The sequence below is a fragment of the Rhipicephalus microplus genome, unplaced genomic scaffold (genome assembly GCF_043290135.1).
Source record: "Rhipicephalus microplus isolate Deutch F79 unplaced genomic scaffold, USDA_Rmic scaffold_19, whole genome shotgun sequence".
In the NCBI taxonomy this organism is placed as follows: Eukaryota; Metazoa; Arthropoda; class Arachnida; order Ixodida; family Ixodidae; genus Rhipicephalus; species Rhipicephalus microplus.
Genome location: NW_027464592.1, coordinates 6,225,344 through 6,237,399, shown reverse-complemented (window position 1 = coordinate 6,237,399; position 12,056 = coordinate 6,225,344). Strand labels below are relative to the sequence as shown.

Here is a 12,056-nt window from a genome sequence, read left to right as displayed (position 1 = left end):
TTATGCACATGTATTTATTTTCACTTTTTCTTCCTGCAATCTTCATGTTGGAAATCCATGTAAATCGCTGTATATGTACATAGGATATGGTATTCTGTTTTACTTGTTGGTTTTCTCGTCTGCTTGCTGTTACTGCCCTGTATAGCCTGGTCGTTGGGTCTCGTCAAGCTACTTATGTAGCTTTTAACCCAACGCAACCATCCAGTATGTATAAACTGGTAAATAAAATTGAATTGAATTGAATTGAAAATTCTAATGCAGAACAGGCAGACCTTTGCGAATGCAACAGCCCCTGAAAGGTTGTATAATCGTGTCGCATGGGAGTGACCAACTCGCGATCACTATGAAGCGACATGACACAATAAGAGAATTTCGGTTATGTAAAAAAATAGAGCTTGCAAACGTTGTTCCTTACTTTCAGCAAAAAGCGAACGCTGTGCTTAATACTCCTAATGTGACTCGGTGTTAAAGGACTAGTATTAAAAGTGAAAGCACTGAAAAATCCTACGCAGCACTTCGACTACGAAAAACAGTTCATGGGGGAGGGGTCGAGCTAGTTAATGATCACTTATGAAGCAAACCGACCAAAGTAGCTATATTATAGAAGACATACGTTCGCTACTGGTGCGAGAGGGGGGAGAAAGAGAGAGATAGAGACGAGAAAAAAGGAAGACAGGGAGGTTAACCAGATGCTAGTATCCGGTAAGCTACCCTACACTGGGGTTGGGGAATAGTGGGTTGAAAGAGAAAGGAAGAGTTAAAAAAGCGGTGCGCGAGAAGAGACTAGTAAAGAAACCAGCTGGACGCGTTGAGATAAGACGCTCTCATGGCAGCTTTTCTACGTGGTAGCAGTTCATCCAGAAAAGATGCAACTGTCCCAACTTAGTGGGTAGTAGTAAGAACTACAGGTGTGGCCGCAAAAGGGAAATTGAAAGCAGTTGTGGTGTGCACTTCCATAGGCCTATTAACGTGGTCACCGCTGTGTGTGATCTCGACAAGTCTCTTTTGCTCGCGCCAACACCAACGATGATTTGCCCGAAGGGGGCACGCTCCTTTTTACAGCAGAAGTTTTTATTCAGCCGACTTCTGACCACATGCACCAAAGGTGAAAACTGGAACAAAGAATATATAAAAGCAGGACTTTTTTTGCCGCGAATAGCATAAAGTGGATCATCCTGCGAACTGCCAATATTCTTAGGGTGGGTCAGGTGCACAAGACGCGCGCACAAGGAGGAGGCGTTCAGGACGTCATATAATCTTGGGTCATCTAACTTTTTTTCTTTCTTTGGTATTTGTGTTTATGAAAAGAAATAGAACAAAAATAAAAAGCTGCTAGTGCTGTAAGGTACCAAATTTTAATATAAAGGTCGAATTTTTCTCTCCCCACCGCGGTGGTCTAGTGGCTAAGGTACTCGGCTGCTGACCCGCAGGTCGCGGGTTCAAATCCCGGCTGCAGCAGCTGCATTTCCGATGGAGGCGGAAATGTTGTAGCCCCATGTGCTCAGATTTGGGAGCACTTTAGAGAACCCCAGGTGGCCGAAATTTCTGCAGCTTTCCTCTACGGCGTCTCCCTTAATCATATGGTGGTTTTGCGGTCGGTCGGTCGGTCGGTCGGTTGGTCGGTCGGTTGGTCAATAAATTTAATAAATGGTCCTGAGGAACTCAAACCTCCAGGGTGTCCGCGAGGGACACTCTAGCAGCCGCTACTCCAGGTGACGCCCAAGTCGGGGTGGGAACGTGGTGGCGTTCCGCCACTTCTCGGGCCCTCTGGACTGCCTTTTGTTGGTTTCTGAGACTGCGGGTTCTGAGTGCTTTCTCCCAGTCAGACTCACTGGTGAGAGGTTTCCGAGGTTAGGAGGACATTGCCAGAGCATGTGTTCGAGTGAACAGTACACTTCTGAGAAGTCTGGGCGTTGTTCAAGTTCCTGGCAGGAAAGACGTGGGGGATGTCAGTAGATGCGAAGATAGAACTCTACAAAGCCCTGTTTCTCGGTTTCCTGGGATATAACTTGCCCGTGTTGAGCAATGCCTGCAAGACCAATGTTCGTGTTTTACAGGCAGTACAAGCCCAAGCACTGAGAGTGTGCCTTGGTCTGACCACATGTACGTCGCCAGGGGCAACAATTGCAGTTGCACGTGACTATCCAATGCAAATTCACAATGCTGTAGAAGTCCTGAGAACGCACATCAGACACTTTGCACGTGCTTTCTGTCATCACCTTGCACTGTTGCCTTCAGAGAAGCGCCAAGAATCGTCCGCTAAAATGATTTTGAAGTACTACGAGAAACTTCCCTCGCGCTTCACTCCTGCATCTAAACCATCGATACCCTCTTGGTGTCTTATTCGACCCACAGCGCATCTTGGCGTACCAGGGATCAGGAGGAAATCTGAGCTTTCATCGCCCATGCTTAAACAACTGTCTCTTCTTCTTTTGCACGAGATATATTCGGACAGTGTACATATATATACCGATGGCTCCACGAACCGCCAGTGTTCCTCAGGTGCAGCAGTTGTCCCAGCAGGAGGCGTTACTATCATTTCGAAAAGTTAATTCGAGCGCGAAAACTTGACACGATCACTCACACACGCACATACCCATGCATCAAACACACAGCGCTCACTTCCAACTGATTTATTCATAGCTCGAAGGCTTGAATATATGCAAAACACATTGTGCGCACACACACCAAAAGAAGACCAACAGCATACATTATCAAAACGTACAGTAATCAATGTCATAGCCTTAGAGCGATAAACTGAAGTTCGCTTGGTAACAACGAAATTGAAGAGGCGCTTACACAGTTATCTTTATTTTTTTCAATGAAAAAGGCTTCAAACACTTCACGTGCAGTTTTACTTGCGCTTCTTTCCAGAATCTTCGTTTCAGAAAATCGTGCGTCACAGCCACACGAGATGACATGCGCAACCAGGTGCGCATACTTGTCATCTCTTTTCGTTATTTTTGGCCGTGTTCCCTTAATCGGTCATTAATACACCGTTCGGTTTGGCCAATGTTCACTTTTCTGCAGGATAAAGGTATGGAGTACACAACCCCCATAGAACACTTAACAAAGGCTCTCTCATGTTTCTTCTGACAACCGCGCTTCTTTCTATCGCACACACTTTGGCACAGTCTTCCAATTTTTTCTGCTGCGGAAAACACCATCGGTACGCCATGCCTGGCCGCTACTTTCTTAAGGTTGTCCGAGACCTTATGGATATATGACACAACTTGTGGCCTAATTCTTAGGGCTGGGTAGCAATCATCGCTTCCCGTGTTCCACGTTTAAACTTCTGCAGAAGTGATTCAGCAAGGGCCGTAATGAGCGACCGAGGGAACCCAGCAGCCTCTAGTCGGCTCACCTGATTAAGAAAACTAAGTTTCATGCTGTGTGGGCACGACCTTTTTAGCGCTGATTCTAAGCAAAGAGACGCAACGCCCCTCTTCACAATCTTTGAGTGGGCAGAATCGTACGGCAACGGCTGCTTCTCAACACAAGGATTATAAGACCAGCAAAGATGCTCATAGTTCCACGTGAGGCTTAAGTCTAAAAACTGCAGACAAGCTTCTTGAGGCAATTCATCAGTAAAGGAAAGCCTTCGTCCTAGTCTTATAAAAACGTTTAAAATAAAATCAGGGGATGTAAGGTCACCCTGTTTATCTAAAAGAATAAAAAAATTGTCAACTTACCTGAAAACCTTTAAAACCTCCCCCACTTTAAAAGCGTTGTCCAAGTCCCTATCTACATCCGCTAAAAAATATTGCAAAAGACCGGTCGGTCATTACGGCCGTTGCTGAATCACTTCTGCAGAAGTTTAAACGTGGAACACAGGAAGCGATGACTGCTACCCAGCCCATAAGGATTAGGCCATAAGTTGTGCCATATATCCATAAGGTCTCGCACAACCTTAAGAAAGTCGCGGCCAGGCATGGCGTACCGATAGTGTTTTCCACACCATAAAAAACTAAGACTGTGACAAAGTGTGTGCGATAGAAAGAAGCGCGGCTGTCAGAAGAAACATGAGAGGGCCTTTGTTAAGTGTTCTATGGGGGTTGTGTACTCCATACCCTTATCCTGCAGAAAAGTGAACATTGGCCAAACCGAACGGTGTATTAATGACTGATTAAGGGAACACCTCACAAAATTAACGAAAAGAGATGACAAGTATGCGCACCTGGTTGCGCATGTCATCTCGTGTGGTTGTGACGCACAATTTTCTGAAACGAAGATTGTGGGCAGAAGCGCAAGTAAAACTGCACGTGAAGTGTTTGAAGCCTTTTTCATTGAAAAAAATAAAGATAACTGTGTAAGCGTCCCTTCAATTTTGTTGTTACCAAGCAAACTTCAGTTTATTGCTCTAAGGCCATGACATCGATTAACTGTACGTTTTGATAATGTATGCTGTTAGTATTCTTTTGGTGTGTGTACGCACAATGTGTCCTGTATATATTCAAGCCTTCGAGCTATGAATAAATTAGTTGGAAGTGAGCGCTGTGTGTTTGATGCATGGGTGTGTGCGTGCGTGAGTGATCGTGTCAAGTTTTCGCGCTCTAATTAACTTTTCGAAATTTTATACCAACTAGCCCAACAACAAGTTCTCTTAGTGTTACTATCAGCTTTAGGACTGACCACTCCACGGAATGAACAGCATTGGAACTAGCTGCTTTGCGCACTGCGCTTTTTGTTGTAAATCGGGCACCCCCGCAACAATGGTCAATATTCAGCGACTCAAGGGCGGCCCTACAATCTGTGCTCTCAGCATTGCATCGCTGGCAGCACGAACCGCTTGTTTTCGAAAGTCGATGCCTTCGCCACACTTCACTCGCGAAAGGGCATCATATAATGTTTCAGTAGCTGCCAAGTCACTGCGGCGTCATAGGGAACGAAAATGCCGATACTGCCGCGCGGGCAGCTCTTGAAGGAACACGAGAAGAAGCCATACCACTTTCGAGGACCGATGCTGCCAGTAATAATTGATGATTTGCGCGTGAAATCCCGTTTTTATTACGGTACCCACCAAGCAATGAGATGAACTGTCATCACCACCTGTCCTCTTTGATGTCTCTCCACATACCCACTGGGCTCGACCAAAGAGAAGTCCCCCTTCTTTATCGCTTATGGCTGGGGATGGCATTTACAAAAGTCTTACATTTGTCATAGGAATGACCGACAACGCTCTCTTCGATGCCCGTCGTTGCCAAGAGACGCTACACTACATCCTATGCGACTGTCCGTTGTATGACATCCACAGACAGTCACTGGCGTCCGTTCTTGCGCGCATCCGACAACAGCTAACTGTCTGTGGACGCTATTCTTTCAAGTGCCCGAGAGAGGACATTGCAGCAGAAGGTGACAAAAGCACTGTTGAAATTCCTTCGTGACACGAACTTTAACAAGCAGCTGTAACAGCAATGTCACATACCACGAAATACAAGACTGGACTATGACTGAGTGTGCGTGCATGTGTCGCCGAATGTGCTGTGTTTATCTTCCCTCACTCTCTCTTTCCTCTCCCCCATTCCCCTCCAGTGTGCAGGGTAGCAAACCGGCCACATAGAGTCTGGTTAACCTCCGTGCCGCTCTTTTCCTTCTATTTTTCTTACTTTGTTCCTTCTTGGGCATTGTAAATCTATGTCTCAGTTGTAACGGCTGAGTCGGCCCCGTGATGGGTACGATCTCGTTTGTATAGCATGCGAAAAGCTACCTCTTGCGTGTGTTCGAGCTTTGCATGTGGTAAAGGCTATAGGCTTCTATCGTTTCGGTAGTAGGAGGTAATTTCATGAAAGATGACTAAAGAATCAATAAACTGTACACGTCTGGGCCCAGCTCTTCGGTGGCTGATTGATCGTCGCGGCGGGCCAGTTCTAGCTCTCGATCATGAGCCATTTCATTGAGGTTGGATTGCTGTGAGTGGAACTCTTTGCCCATGTGGCCAGGAAACCAAGAGAGGTAGTGCAAACTATGCATTTGCGTGTTTGTAGAATGTGGGCTGCTTCTCGACTGATGTTGCCGCTTTCGTAAGCCCGAATGGCAGCGCGAGAGTCTGTGAAGACATGGGCGTGTGGGGGGTCTACCTTCGCTAAAACTATACACTCCGATCCCTGCGACTGGCACGCCACCGCGTGGCTGTCAGAGAAGGCAGTTGGTGAGATCCCGAGCAGAAGCGAACGCTTTCCTGCACCCGCTAGCACCACTTCCTCCGTGACTTGCATGGAGTCGTAGGTGTTCCGTGACGCAGTCATGAACTGCTGCGTTTTCGGTTCTACGGCAGGTACACGTCGTGCCCTGCGGGAACGACGTTTCACCGTTTCTAAACTCTTTCGTGCTTTATTGAGCAGCGGCAGAAGTGGATTGCGGATGTGCGACGAAAAAAGCAAGCTAGGTTTCCACTCTCTTCCCCGTCTCGCGTTCTGTGGTTTTGTTTTCCTTGTGTTGCTAGCATTTGTATACATTTCAGTGCTGGCGGAACAAACTGGCAGCCCTCTCAGCTCTCGAGGATATGCAGTGCACATTTCGTTGAAGGTGCGCCGTCCACTGATGTGTCGCCCCCGTCGTACATGCCAACGATATTTCCTGACGAGTATCGTAAGCTGTCCGTGCTTGCAGAAGATAAGCTTGGACGCTATGAACAGTGAGAACTGCGTAAAATAAACTTTCTATTTTTATCTGGCTGTCATCTAGTCACATTATGATATGCCATAAGTTTTTCGACAACTCTTCAGCCAATATTCCGTCATGTTGGTGTGCTCGAGGGCCCGTGTGACCAATTTGATTTTAGTAGTGAAGCTTGCTAGGCAAGTTGGTGAATAATGACTGCAGGAACAGCGCGATCGGTGAGTACAGAACTAAGGAGAAACGCATACAACAACACGAGCGCTGACTATCAACTGTGTATTTTCTGTTATGTTACAAACGCAGAAAATAAATAATTCATAGTCAGCGCTCGTGTCGTCGTATGCGTTTGTTCTACGTCCCGTGCTTTGCGTTCGCGCTGTTCCTGCAGTCATGATTTTAGTTCTGGCGGAAGCTCAGCTGATCAAGTAGAGATACGCTGACTGGGAGTCGATCCCCTCCCCAGAGATGCTGAGCGATAAAAATGTCAGGTGGTCGCGGCTCTTCGACAAGATCATAGGAATAAGGGAGAAAGACTACGGCTGGGGTAGTCCTACGGCACTCGCAAGCTTCGAGAGGTCGTGGTCGCGAAAATTAAAAAAATATTTAAAAACAAACAACACTGGTAAACACAGAACACAGTGAGAGCAAACGACAGGACACTTCCTGTGTCTTTGTTTAACGCTGGTTTTTTTAATCGATTTTGACAATGTACCAACTAGCCTAGTCCAATGCCTGGGGTCCAAAAATATTTGCGCACCTCTGCGCTAGAGCATAGCTTGGGTGACATTAGAGTTAGCGCAACTCATAAAAGTGTAGTAGGCTCACACAGACGTGAAAGCCAAGTGCGCAAGCACATTTAGTGGTTGATACTTGTAGTAAACGGCTGACCCTGTAATCATTCTAGGTTGATGAAACAAGCAAAGCATGCAGCATGTAGACGATTGAGCACGCGGAACTGATATCAGGGCTCTCTATTGTCATCTTAGATCTGATCGTCGTTGCAGTTTTTGTTTTGTTGTTACTCTGGAGCATGACGGGGAGTGAGACAAGGAGAAGCAGATCTGCGACACCTATTGGCTGCAAACAAGAATACTAGGTTGCTCTAAATTGAAGCAGTTCTACAGCTGCACCTCGGTCGGTCTGTTCGTGTTATGTCAGCTCGAACCAAACAGTACTTAATGTGTTGAAAAATTACAGCAATTGCTCCTCTCTCCTCCTTCCTCTGGTAAATTTTCGCTCATTTGTAACATGCATGGAATTGATGAATTAGATAAGTTACAGCACACATTTTTCGCTTCAGTATTAAGAAGCGAACAGACATTACAGCTGTTGCCAATCTCGCCGAATCTTCGCCGAATGTGTTGCAAGCTGCACCAACTACAGACACCATGGATTCACCAGCAACTTCAGCATCACTAAGAGATGGAAATAAAGACACTGATGGAAATAACCAATCCAAACAGCTGCAAGGTGTTGACGTTGGTGCTGTTGTAATACTGCCAGGCACAGAGCAACTTTCTATTCAAAATGTGGAGATTACCAAAAATGCAGAGTGTGTGCTTAGTTTTGAAAAGTTGAAGGGCAGAATAAACAAATTGTCACGAATGACAAACAATGCAGCAATGAATAACTGAAACAACAGTTATTGGGGAAGACATGTACGAAAACGAAACAAGTAGAGCTCTGATGTCACAGGCGTTAGCAACAATGTAAAAGCAGGGTCACATAGTTTGCGAGCTACGCACTTAGCACTAGGCCTAATTCGCATGTGTGCATTTCACTTCACTGCGTGTCATCAACTTGCCGCCGTGACGATGCATCAGGGTACCGAGTTCAAGTTTGTTTATGTCAGCATGCGACTCTTTGTGTATAGACAATGAATAGCGAAAAGCAGAGCCTTTTGCTGGAGATTTGCTTTTGTTGGGAACTAAGCTACAAGTACATCACAGTGGTCTGAACAGCTACAAGGTTCCAGTTTCTTGTTACCTTATTCAGCAATGTAGCCCCAAATGTAGTTGAATAGTCCTTGCAGCATAAGAGGTACGTCACACGTGGTCAATGAGGATTAAGACCCCTGCTCAACTGTTGCCATTTTTCAAGATTTGCAGGAGAAAGCAGTGGCAAAAGGCATGGAGCTTGTTCTTTGCAACGTTGCTTGCTATTAGATATTGCATGTTTTTTTTATTGAGTGTGGGTGACTGCGTTTTAATGCATCATTATTTACCTAGCGCGAGCCTTCGAGCGATACACTATTGTGTGAAGTACCCTTTACTGCCTCCTTTGAAAAGTGGATACTCTGAAACTGAAAACAAAGAATGGTGCGCTGAAATGTAATCTGGAACACAGAAGCAAGTACAGTCATATTGGGTGTAAAACGGCTGGAGATGAACGATCTGAAACAGCTCAGGCGAAGCAAAGTGTGGTATAAAGGTGACTTGGACAGTCAGTTGCTGCTTGATTTCCCAGGCAGTCAACAGTCTTGTCGAATATAATTGTTGCTGTCAATTTTCCCCCTACTAAAAAGTCTACGATGGTTGTTTTTGTTGGTCGCAATAATCGTTTCATACCACCAAGTCTACCGAGTGCACTGTTTCTGTATGAGATCCATGGGAGGGCTATTTGCTTTGTCTGCCTGTTCAGGGATCTCTGATGTGACATACAATTGGTTTTGTAGTGTAAAATTGTGCTAGAAAGCACCTTGTTTTGTTATCTGAAAATTGTAACACATCTCTTTCATGTGAGTTTCAACGCAGACGGTTGAGACACCGCAGGCCCACAGTAAAGGTGTCCTTATGATTGCGTGCACCCTGTTTGCTGATACATGTGAGGCGTCCGTCCAGGTTTCATTCCTTGGACACGAACAGCCAGCAACGGCTGACGCAAGTGTAGCTGCGTTGTGCTTGGAAGACCACCAACCAAAGGGTTTCCTTGGCTACGAGTCCTTGGTAGACAAGGAAAATAATGATGCCATCAGAGACCTAACTGGTGTGACCAATACTGTGTTCCTGTCCTTATTGCACTCAATGCCAAATGTAAATGCTGGGTCGTCCTCTTAATGACACCAAGCAGGGCATATTTACAATGCACAATTTATTTATTTATTTATTTATTATAATTTAAGTTGAATAGTAATATAGATTTTCTTGTTTATGAATTGGTGCAGACTCCTTTTATGTATTTCTATGTCCCTTAGGAACGATCACTGCCTCCTAACACTTCTTGCTTTTTTTTGATTGTGAAATAATTAACTGCACAGATGTATAAAAGATGCTGATTATAATGGGAATTTGTTTCGAATTCATTGTGCCAGGCCTACGTTATTGCCCCGCCACGGTGGTCTAGTGGCTAAGGTACTCGGCTGCAGACCCTCAGGTCAGGGGATGAAATCCCGGCTGAGGTGGCTGCATTTCCGATGTAGGCGGTAATGTTGTAGGCCCGTGTACTCAGATTTGGGTGCAAGTTAAAGAACCCCAGGTGGTCGAAATTTCCGGAGCTCTCCACTACGGCATCTCTCATAATCATATGGTGGTTTTGGGACTTTAAACGCCAGAAATCAATCAAATCAGACTTATGGTATTGCTGTATGCTGGTGTTTCCCCTTGTTTTCACACATAGTAGTACACAATGTATCTGGTAATTACTGGTATGTTTGAAGCCAAGTGATCTGTCAACCACAACTCAAACAATGAACTTTGTTCACGGTTTGATAGTATTTAAGGTTAGTAATGCGGATAACTTTTTTGCATAGTGGTACTTAAGCACCGATTTATTACGCGCCAATTTATTGCGTTGAAATTAGTTTACCTTTAGAATATTTTGGACAGAAAATTTTTTTTCGTCAGGTGGGAGCATTCAGAATTTCCCAGATTGTCATCAGGGTGTTATTGGTAAGAAAATGTATTCTAAGAGAACCATTTCTTATTTTAATACCAAGTTTGGTCTACATAATAAGCAAACATATTGGCAAAACCTACATCCATATTGGCGAAATTCGTCGAAGCGTATAGCATACAGCAGAAAAATTGCAGCAATACTATTGAGCTTCAAAAAAATTGCACAAAAGATTTCGCCTATCGTGTAAACTAATTTTGGTATTTCAACAAGAAACAATAATCTAAGAATAAGTTTCCTGAGATACACCGTCCAAGTGATATCTGGGAAATACTGAAAGCTTTCCAGGTTACATATTTTTTTCTCTCCAAAATATTCTTGCAATTAACTGTTTTCTTTCAGTGAACTTTTCTTTTCAAACACCCTTGAGAATTTTGCCAAAACGGCTGGGACATTTGGCATTGAATGACTTACAAGTGTTTGTGCGAGACACAACACTGCACGTTTAACCTTATAACAGCAAATCGGCTGAAAACGTTTTGCAAGATTGTGGAAGATTCTAGATTAGTGAGAGCAAAAATTGTTTTGTGCCATCTCTACTACAAACGTCATTTCCTTAAATTGCCTTTTTTACAGGTACGAGGTGAGAGGTATTTGGACCTGGCAGTTGGTAGCAAGCTCCTGTTGCGTCTTATGAAAATGAAGCAAGGCCTAACGTTTCTCTGCGTTAGCAGAGAAACGTTAGGCCTTGGCATTCTTTGGCATTCAACGCACTAGTTCGTTGTGGATTTTTTATGCCACTTTCGGTGTCTGCTATGTCACTACTCAAAAGTGGATCAAGTGGTTTGCAAGGAATGTTGTCCACGCACAATGCCTCCCTCTTTCCGCCTCAACTATCCCAATTGTAGAGTTATTGTTGATTGTTCAGAAGTGAGAACAGAGAAGCCAGGTATGTTCGCTGACAGGGTTAACTGCTGGAGTAACTACAAGAGTGACTTTACTCTAAAATTTCTATTTGAGATCACTCCATATGGTTATACACCATATATTTCAGATGTGTTTGGGGGCAGGTCAAGTGACACATACATTATTAAAACTTTGGGTTGATCAACTTGTTAGAACCTGGGAATATAGTGCTGGCGGACAAAGGCTTTCCGCATGTCTCATTTGCAAAGGCCAACCAGATGTTCACGAAGGCGGAGATGCAAGAAACTTATAAGGTTGCATGTCATCGCATTCATGCAGAGAGATGCATTCAGCGTATAAAGAGTTTTGCAATACTGAATGAAAGGCTAACTCCTGAACTTAAGTGTCACATTAACAAGATAACACATCTGTGCAGTGTGTTAGCCAACTTACAAGGTCCTGTAATCAAGACCGTGTAATGACTCCTGTTATCTACAAATTTGTGATTAGCAGAGTACGAGCACTCCAAACACAGTGAAATCAAATTATGGCCGTGATTTATTTATTTAACAATAGCAATGACTGCAAACATTTCTGCTGTTGTTTACTTTTGGATTATCACGTGTCTTTATACAATGTTTATAAAACCTTTACACATCATTTTAATGGCTGTCCTGTTTTCGTGCCCCATCTTGTCGTCT

At 44.4% G+C, this 12,056-nt stretch overlaps 1 pseudogene; it reads left to right on the top strand.

Annotated features, from left to right (window-relative positions):
* The window catches only part of LOC119181546 (uncharacterized), a 28,827-nt pseudogene extending 16,993 nt beyond the window's left edge, over positions 1–11,834 (top strand).
* Positions 11,835–12,056: the final 222 nt, after the last annotated feature.